Source organism: Mustela nigripes, chromosome X (genome assembly GCF_022355385.1).
Source record: "Mustela nigripes isolate SB6536 chromosome X, MUSNIG.SB6536, whole genome shotgun sequence".
Lineage (NCBI taxonomy): Eukaryota > Metazoa > Chordata > Mammalia > Carnivora > Mustelidae > Mustela > Mustela nigripes.
The window spans coordinates 123,299,766-123,309,059 of record NC_081575.1 but is presented as its reverse complement, the minus strand read 5'-3'; positions in this window follow the sequence as shown (position 1 = coordinate 123,309,059).

The following is a 9,294-nucleotide window of genomic DNA, read 5'->3' as shown; positions in this document are numbered from 1 at the left end:
TGTGTGTGTTTCCCCCAAACACTAACTTCTTGAGCACCAGGTACCATGAATTTAGGTATCGAGTTTCCCAGACAAGCCAATACCCATCCCACATACTAACCCTAACCCTTGGGACTTACACGCTTGTCTCCGAGACCTGGACACAGCACCTGCTGGTACAGGATCATTGTTTTAACCTGCACAGGGCTGCAGGGGAACCCGCAGATCATCTTGACGCTGTAGGAGGTCCCTGCCAGCAGGAAGGACGCAGGTTGGCCGTGTCTAGTCCCAGGATTTGCTTCTGAGACTAAGCTGACCTAGGGCAGGACATCGGCCCTCTTGGGCCTGCAGGCTTCCCATTAAAGAACGGGACTGGTTCATCTATCAAGCCCCGTGTATCTCACACCTTCTGTGAGTTTAAAGGGGTTGAAACCCATGAGTCTCAAAGGGGGTGACTTCCGTACGGTCTGGGGTCCTTCTTGGGCCGTCCCTGAGGAGGAGGTCCTGCCTGCTCGTGGACGGTGGGGACCAGGTACGAGGTTCATCACCCCGCACGGCCCAGGTGGTCCCCAGACAGTGGACCAGCCCCCAGGTCCCCACAGTGCTGAGGCTGAGACGGCCCGGGTTAACACGTGACCCCGTTGGAACTTTGCCAGGGTCATGGCTCTCGTGACCAGGTCTGGTTTCAGGGATGCGTAGAAGGCTGCCCGGACCCTGGCCGGCTGAGGGCTTGGATCAGGCCGACCGGACAGCGGGACAGCGGGAAGCGCGGCCCACGGAAGGTCCGCTTCTCCTCCGGGGGAGGTGAGGAGGCGCGGCCGGTGCAAAAACCTTCTTCAGATGGTACCAGCCAGCTCCGGGGCGCAGAGCGTGTTCTGGCCTCCGTCGGCTTGGGTGGACTTTCCAGGAGTGACCCTCCAGGGCTCCAGGAAACACGGGTTCTGACTTTGGCTGCACTGCTTCCTAGGACAGCCAGCAGGGCAGGAGAGGGGTGTGTGTGTGTGTGTGTGTGTGTGTGTGTGTGTGTGTGTCCTCCTGCTGTTGCCACGGCGACGCGTGGCCTGCTGGGGCCGGAGACGCCCGTCCGTCAGCAGGTGGCGCCGTGGGGTCGTGGATGGACCCGGCTCCCGCATCCAGCAGAGACCCTGAATCCTGCAGACAGCAGACCCCCCCCAAGAGAGAAGCAGCCTTTCCTCCTTCAAACATCAGGTGTCCTGAAAAGGGGAACATCCCCATGCTTTTCCGCTGTAAAGGACACATACCAATTCTTACAAATCACAATACGCACAAGGTCGTTCTCGACAGGGAGAGCAAGAGGCGACCGGCTCCCTGTTGTCGATAAGGGACGGCACCGGCCCACCTTCCTTTTCTTAGAGCGTTTGCTTCTGGAGACTTCTTTCTCCATCTCCTGCCCATGTGCAAACCTTCAAGAAGCCTGGGGCTGGTCTCGTGGCTCCAGGCCCCGGGACCACTTCGGGAATGTGGTCGAGGAACCAAACACCTTTCTCCGAGTTTGTTGGTGGAGGGACTGAGCCACGGAGGTGGGCGTCTTGCTTGCTCTCCCACAGGACCTTCCAGCGGGGGCCAAAGGAACACGTGCAGAATGTTGACGTTAATTCCCTGGACATTAATTAGCTGGACGGTGCGTTCCAGGAGGTTTCTGCAGAGCATTTCCTGAGGACACCCTGGCAAGACACGTGTGCTTCCTCTTCCCTGCTCTGCCCCGCTGCAGACGCTGCTCCGGGGTCAGATCCCGGGCGTTTCCTGTGTTCTGTGTGCGCCCTGGGCTCAGCTTCCCAGCTCTCTGCCCAGCACGCTGGACAAATGAGTGGATCTGGGTTTCAGAGACCCATCAAGGGGCCGTGAAACCAGAACAGATGGTTCTCATTGCATTTCTCATTGAACATACGTGTTCCTGAGCCGCATCCGCGATGCAGGGAGATGGGGAGGGGGGACACGCTGCAGACCATGAAGCAGGGCATACAGCCAATGTCCCACGAGGGCAGGGGGCTGGTCAGCCACACCGAAGCCCCTTCTTTCTTCCTTCGCTTGCAAACACTATGCCTTCCCGGTTTGCGGAAAACACGCGGACGCTTGGAGATATTTTAAAAGCAAATAAAAAACAATTGAAAACCCAAAACCACACCCCAAACTGGCGACCCATGCTAACAGAGATGAACCACACACACATCATGCTTGGAGACAGAAGGCGCTCAGGAAAGGACACGGTAGTGGATGGTTCCGTTTTTATGAAATGTGAGAACAGAATGCATAGGATCCCATCATCCCTCATGGTGACCCTGCAGCCACGCAGATGCCCATGAGGTCCAAACCCTGAAGCAGAGCACGAAACCGCAGCTCCCAGGGGAGCCTGGTCCACAGAAGAGCCTCTGGTCAGACTCCGGAGGCAGAGCCCAAGTCTCCAGGCAAGGACGGGCTCTTTTGTCAAAATCTTGCGTGTCCAATGACGAAAACCACATCCTCCCTGGGACGCCACATTCGTGTCTCCCCCAACTCACAAACCCTCGGGAATGACACGCGGGCTGAACCCCAGTGTCACGGACCCTGCAAACCCATTGTTTTTGTTGTTGTTCTTGTTTCTTGTTCGTTTTTCTGAGACACCACGAACTCCACACTGTGTAAAGACCCCAGGTTCTATCCGTGCACACGACGCGCCATCTGCCTCTCCTGTCATCAGATGCACGGAGCACAGTTTGACAGGAAGAATCACAGGCTGCCGAGAGCGACAGCCCCCTGGAGCTTGTGTAAATTCCTCGCTGGGTGTTTGCCGCCGTGCAACCGGGATGCCTCCCGCAGACGCCCATGGGTGTTTAATATCTTGTGTGTTCCGACATCTGTCGGAGGTTTGTCTTGGGCACCTGGGGCCAGAGAGACTCAATAGTTTGAGGACAACCGTTATTAGACGTCGTCCGGTGGAGAGAGGTCGCGTGTGCTTTCCCTATGAAGAGACACCAACCTTCCTTGAGAGGCATTTATGGACATCACGATTTTAGGAAAGCCAGACGTTTTCTACCCTATTTAAGGCAAGAGATGGATAGAAACAAACATAGTATGCAAAGTACCAGGAAAAAAAAATTAAAACAAATTAAAACATTGTTCAAAATGTCTACTTAATCATCTTATGATAGATCGCATTGTTTGGGGTAGATTCGTTCAGAGGGAAAGTCCCTGAAAAGCACAGAGGCGTATGGTCCCTTTGAGCTTAAAACACCGTGTTTCAAAAGGTTGCGCCAGCAAGCTGGGACGCCTTCCCTGTGTTTCTCTGACAGTATAAGCTTCCACCGCGGGAGCAAACTGAATATTTTTCCAGAGGAAATCCTGTTCCTTGTAGACCCTCTTCTTAGGGTCTGTTCCTGCACAAGTGAGAACCCCTTTGCGTGTGGGAGGGCAGGTGCACGACGCACCCCTTTTGGAGACTAGTGATCTCTTGTCCATTATTTCTGCTACGACTCCCCCGTCTCGTCTCCCCCGGCCCCCCAGAGAACCGCCCTGTCTGTAGGAAAAACCACGTAGAAATTCATCATTGCAGGTAGCAGAGGTCATTGGCTCTGGAAACACCACTGGAGACGCCTTATGGGATCCTCCCGATCCAGGCTGAGCCGGCTCTGCCCTGCATGATGGACACCTGCCTGGCCCCATGACAGGATGTCTTCCGGGTAGGCTCAGCCAATGGGAGGCAGCGGCGGGACAGAAAGGGGCGGGGTCAGAGAGAGGAGCCGGGGTAATTCTCCCTCCGCTCTTCCCCCGGGCTTGGCAGGTGCTTGGCTTCTCCGTGAGGCAACCCTCTTGCGCTGGCTTCTTGAGACCTGGGGGTGCATGACCCTCTCTTGGGGGATCCCCTTTCGCTGAGCCCACCCTGCCGGAGTGTCCCATCTGTGGAGTCGAAGCCACGGACCCACCCAGGAGGGAAGCATTGGTTCCCTAAGTGCCAAGCTGTAGGACCAGGTATTGTATCTCCTTATCCGAACTAGGCGGGACCTCACCGGCTGAACAAAATCGTACTTTCTCACTTTTAAAATATTTCGTGGGGGCACCTGGGTGGCTCAGTGGGGTCGGCAGACCCAGTCCGCCTTCTGGTTTCAGCTCAGGTCATACGCTCAGGCTCCTGGTCCCTCTCTTTTTCTCCTCCTCTCTCCAAAATAAATAACTAAAATCGTTTAAAAAAATTCTTTTAAAAAATTTTCAATTTTAATTTTAATTTTACTTGAGTAATTTTAATTATTTTTGAAACACTTTATTATGAAGTCATGTCTACACCCAGTTTGGGGCTCAAACTCACAACCCAGAGATGAAGAGTCACAGGTTCCACTGACCAGTTCCTGACCAGCCAGGATTCCCACAGAGTTTCCTTTTTATCTTCTGATGTGATTCCTTAATGAACATAAAGTCGCATAGTAGGGTAGTTTTTATTTATTTATTTATTTTTTGGTTTGTTTTGTTTGGACTTTAAATAAAAAGAGGTCAGTTGGTTCAAAAGCCTACAAAAATAGCCAGGTCTGGGAAAGTAGACACTCAAATTGCTTTTTCAAACTGCTTCATAGTAGGGGCGCCTGGGTGGCCCCGTGGGTTAAAGCTTCTGCCTTCGGCTCAGGTCATGATCCCAGGGTCCTGGGATCAAGCCCCACATCGGGCTCTCTGCTCCTCAAGGCGTCTGCTTCCTCGTGTCTCTCTGCCTGCCTCTCCACCTACTTGTGATCTCTCTGTCTGTCAAATAAATAAATAAATATTTTTTCTAAAAAAGATGCGTCATAGTAAAATTGTTCCCAGATACCTGAGCCCCAACTCCAGCCTGAGCAGGCGGGATGGTGGGGCTGGGGGACGTTTTCATGAAGCCACGTTCCAGAGGCGTCAGGGGACTGGGTGTGTATGAGCGGTTGTCACAGTGCCCAGCAGGGGGCACCCTTGACTCAAGAGTTCTTGGACCGCGGCCGGGTCAACCAGACGTCTCAAGAAATTCATCCTGGGGAGAAAAGGCTAGATGATCTTTTTGTAAACAGATGTTGCCTTCATGAGACCAGCCTCCGCGGTGGGGGCCTCCCCGTCCCCTGGAAGATGTCGATACTAGGAATTTACAACCCACATGAGCGGAGATGACACTCGCATGTTCACCCGCCTCTCGCGCTCTTCATCTCCTTATCACAGACCGTCTGTTTGTCTTGGATTTTCCATTTCCAGGGTGTGTGACCATTTCTAGAGAAGTTGTGAGGCGACGTGGGGACTCTGGTCATGGAGCCACGACAGGGGAGGCCCAATAGAAGGTGGGAAAGGGAGTTGATGCCTGGGTTGACTTCAGGGAGTCTGTTGGAAATCCGTCATCTCTTCTTGGCCCTGCTGCCCATTGGTCTTGTGAAGGTGAGGTTGTCCATCATGATGGGTGATGTGCCGGCTGTTAGCACACCCTGACCAGGGGAGTCCACCTCTGAAACACAGAGTGAGCTTGTAACATGGGTGGCGAGGGCTGGAAGGTGGATGTGTCATCATCAAACAAAGAGGACATGTCCCTGTGGGGCATCACTGGGGGGATTCCGAAGCACCTCCTCCAAGGAAGCAGATGGGACCCCTCAGAGCATGTTGGTGTTTAAGACAAGGGTGCAGTTGAAGATGAGAGCTTGTGGGGTAGGAGGCACCAGGTGATGGTTACGCAGGGCTCATGAAACCAAAGACCCCGTGACACAGGTGGTTGGGAAAAGTGCCATTCGGACCACCACCATTCTGTACTCAGGAGGGAACACAGATCAAGCACGTCAGCCATGGGGTCAAGCATGTGTCGTGGGTCTCATGTCCTGGGGTATTCCCGCCACCTTCCTGCAGCTCCACTTTAACGTCAGCCGGACACAACTCTGGGACAAAGATGGTGACAGAAGAGCCTGGAGACACACGCTTGTCCAGGGATTCCGGGTAGAGACGGGTTCTCCGTCCACTCCTGCTTGACTGATGACTTCTCACCCTTAACCTACTGTTGCCCAAGGGGACGGGTCCGATGTATGAACACTGCACTATGGGTGTGATTTTTCATGTCTGTGTGAAGAGACGCAACGATCTCTCCTTTTGTGGGACGTTCAGGTGATTTCTCATGGTTTGCTAGTATCAGTGACCCTCCGACGTCCTCACGCACCCATTCGTTCCTTTGTCTTTCTCCCACGGTGAGTGAAGTGCATATTTTATGGGCTTTATTTTCTCGGATCAATGTCCAGGTCGCGGTCTTGGCTTTGGCGGCCGCTGGTTACTTTGTCTCATTGAAGTCATTGACGCGGTCCCTGAGCTTTCGATGCCTTCTGGCTTTTTCCGGTTTATGATCGTTTATGTTTTTTTGGCAATGAAAGTCGACGTGATTTTTCTGTCTACAAAGGAGGGTAGTCTTCATTCTACTATATTAGGAATATCGGGAATTTTTAGGAATAACAGCATTTGCATCATTCTCCAACCCTAAGACGTTCACAATGCCTGTTTCCTGGGATTCTTTCATGACCTGTGAGTGGTGGCTTGCTCATGCTGACCTTTGGATGTGGGCTTCAGTGTCCCCCCTCCCAGGGTGGCCCCTGTTGGGCAGAGAGAGATTTTCTCCCCACGTCTCTGCAGGGATATCCGGGCTGGTTGATGACTTAAGTGGATACGGGACAGATTAACATGATGGAAAAGTGCCAAGTTTTATCACATGTGCACGGAAGCCCAAGTCTGTAATTGAGACCCCAAAAATGACCGAGGCAGGGACTTTGTATCCATGAAGACCAAATAGACAGAGTATTTCTGAGCGACGGGCAGTATGAGGAAAACAGGTATTTTGGAGGTATTGTGAGATCTGAGCGGAACGGAGGCAGACTATGAGGTTAGACACAAAAATTAAAGGTTGTTTCTATCACTTTCTTGACTTGTACGTCTTCATTTCTGGTGACCAGGGTGTCTTCTCAGTTCTTAGAACATGGAGGGGATGCTTCGTATGGCAGATATATTTCCTGCTTTCACGGGGACGCAGGAGGGTCTGAGCGTCTTTTGTGCACCTGCTGTTCGTTGAGTAACTCGTAGCCAACGTCATCTATAGGACGTTGAGGGATATGGAGAGACGACTTGCCTTGGGCTCGCCGTCCAGGAGGTCCTTCTGATTCGCACCAGGGAGCCGTGCACTGGAGGTGCCCCATGCGTCTCTTAGGGCCACCAGAGCAACCGAGGCTCCATGTGCAACAAACGCATGTGCCGACCGAACACAGCTGAAGCTTTCTCCCCGAGGCGGAAGTCAGCGGCGTTCACGGCGCGAAAAACGTTAGAATATATGCAAACGACTCAAGTGTAGGGAAAATCGGTAGTAATTCCATCCACGAAGCGTAGATGCTGTGGGCACTGCCTGTCATTTGGAGGCTCTTCCTCTACGGTCTGTGAAGCGACGAGTGACCCGGGAACCCGGAAACGTCGCATTGTGACCCGTTTCTGAATTTGCTGTTTTCACTGCGAGTCGAGGACAGAGCAGGCGACGTCTCTCATTTCCTTAGGGTTTGGGAGTCTTGAGGCTGTCTACGGATGAGGCTGCCGTTCAGGCTGGTGTCCGGAAGGGCTTCCTTGGTCTCCGGTGCGTTTTCAGAGTGTGCGGCGGCCGCTGGTGGTAGGCCACAGGGTTTCGAAAGGGTCGGTGGCCATGCTCTTGGGTCCCAGGAGGCATTGCACGGATCCGAGGTCAAATGAACAGGTTCTCATGGGGATAAAACGATTTGATTTCAGTTTGATTGGATTCTGCCCATCCACCGGGGTCGCCGTCAGAGAGGGCCGTCCCGTCCGGATCTCCGGGACAGTGGGGGCGACCCTCCCGGCTTCCCCATTTAGGACGTTGTCTCTGCTGCTCCTCCAAAGGGAGGCCCACGCTCTTGGCTTGCGTTCCGGAGGCCCGGAGAGACGGGAATGCCGACCAGATGGTGGCTTCACCTGTTTCCGACGGTGACGTCTATTGCTTCCGACTCAGCCCAGAAACCCGGTTTCCGAAAGGCAGTTGGCCGTGAAAGTGGCCTGAGACGGCCTCCTCACGTGCGCCGGCATATGTGTTCCGTCCACTCCCGTGGCGGCGGGTCTGTGGGCTCCCACCGTGCAGCACGGCAGCCTGTGCTCCTGCATTTCCCAGCCTGGTGCGGATGGATGCACGTGTGCGACCTTGTCTTTGGGACGTTGTGAGTAGAATCAGGCTTGTAGCGTCCCGCCGTGGGTTTAGCGAGACGTCTGTGTTTTCCGGCCCCCCATGGGAGGCGTGGTCTGCTCCGCAATAGGGACTCACTGTGGGCTCTGGGCATGTCCTGAGCTTCAAACCAGACGTCGGAGACAGAAAACCCAACACCAAGGGACCATCGCCACACGTCGGGTTTGCAAACACAGGGACCCCGCTCGGGGTCACCTCTGCCCCTGCTCCTGGGCTCTGGGGCCTGTTTGTGGACGGGGACCTGCCCCTCAGACCCCGCTGCAGATTCTCCCCAAGGCGTCGACCTCGCTGTCTGCAAAAACCCACACATCCTTTTCCCTCAGCGCCGTCAAAACGCACGTGGGCTCCGCCTGGGATCCTCATGAATTGGGACGAGACACGGGGCCATGCGGCCCGAGGCTGGTGCCTCCCGTCCAGGGCACAGGAACTGTGCTCATTCCACGCCTTTACAGATCAGGTGATTCACGTAAACCCGTAGAACTCGTGTCTCATTTATTGAAAGGAACTCCCTTTGCAGGCTTTTCCCAGAAAAGACAACGTTCGAGATTTTCAAAATGCATATTGTCATAGAGACATGCACCATCTCTCTCTCTCTATTTTTCTTATATATATTATGTAAGTGTCCAAAACGGAAAGGAAAGCCACAGCCGTGTGTGTCCAGGTATCTTCCCCGTGAGGACGCTCGGGGAGCCAGTCCCTACTATTTCCTTGACCCTCCTAGGATCCCTGGTTCCGTCTGAAAACTAAGCCCACAACAGAGAGAGGCAGCAGGAAGCTCTCACATTTTTTTTTTTTAGAAAAAGGTTTGATTTGAGATCTCGATAGCATGAGTAGGGGAAGGGGCAGACCGAGAGGCAAGCTTCTCACTGACCAGGGAGCCCGATGCACGGCTCGATCCTAAGACCTCCCCATCATGACCTGAGCCGAAGGCAGACGCTTCACCGACGGAGCCCTGTGGGACTTTCGTGCACGGAGAGTTTGAGGTTGGTTCTGACTTTGGGTGTCGGTCACCGGCGCCCAGAATGGTTGGCGTCACCCTGCTCAGGACCTGTGAGGTGGCCACGCCGTGGGCTCCGAGGCTGGGGCCTGTGCTTTGTCCAGCAAAGGCCGTGACCTTC